At 35.1% G+C, this 519-nt stretch overlaps 1 protein-coding gene and 1 long non-coding RNA gene across 7 annotated transcripts in view; one reads left to right on the top strand and one right to left on the bottom strand.

Moving 5' to 3' along the window:
* The window catches only part of LOC123971735 (inactive N-acetylated-alpha-linked acidic dipeptidase-like protein 2), a 580586-nt gene that overhangs the window by 242357 nt on the left and 337710 nt on the right, over positions 1 to 519 (bottom strand). The gene's annotated exons all lie outside the window — the stretch shown is intronic.
* Positions 1 to 519, top strand: part of LOC123971758 — a 4829-nt gene that overhangs the window by 873 nt on the left and 3437 nt on the right. The window lies entirely within an intron of this gene.

Below are 519 nucleotides of genomic sequence, written 5' to 3' on the forward strand. Positions count from 1 at the left end.
AAAACGACTCATGGCTGTATTAGATCAAAAGGGTGCTTCTACTAAATACTGAGCAAAGGGTCTGAATACTTATGACCATGTGATATTTCAGTTTTTCTTTTTTAATAAATTTGCAAAAATTTCTACATTTCTGTTTTTTTCTGTCAAGATGGGGAGCTGAGTGTACATTACTGAGAAATAAAATGAACTTTTTTGATTTTTGGAAAATGGCTGCAATGAAACAAAGAGTGAAAAATTTAAAGGGGTCTGAATACTTTCCGTACCCACTGTATTTGCAAATTGCACTGTATTTTTGGGGATATGACTTTACACATCACAAATTTTAAAATACATATTTGTAGATAGTGAAATATTTGTGCATCATAGTACACATTTGTGGATTGTTTTCTGTTAAAGTCCAATAAAATCTTCCATATCTGCACTGTGCTGACTGACGCGGCATAAGCGTCTGCATAGCGGAGCAGAAAGCTATTTGGGACGCACTGCGGCCACGTCTGGTCAATTTACAGTATAAGCATT

This window comes from Micropterus dolomieu, linkage group LG05 (genome assembly GCF_021292245.1).
Source record: "Micropterus dolomieu isolate WLL.071019.BEF.003 ecotype Adirondacks linkage group LG05, ASM2129224v1, whole genome shotgun sequence".
Lineage (NCBI taxonomy): Eukaryota > Metazoa > Chordata > Actinopteri > Centrarchiformes > Centrarchidae > Micropterus > Micropterus dolomieu.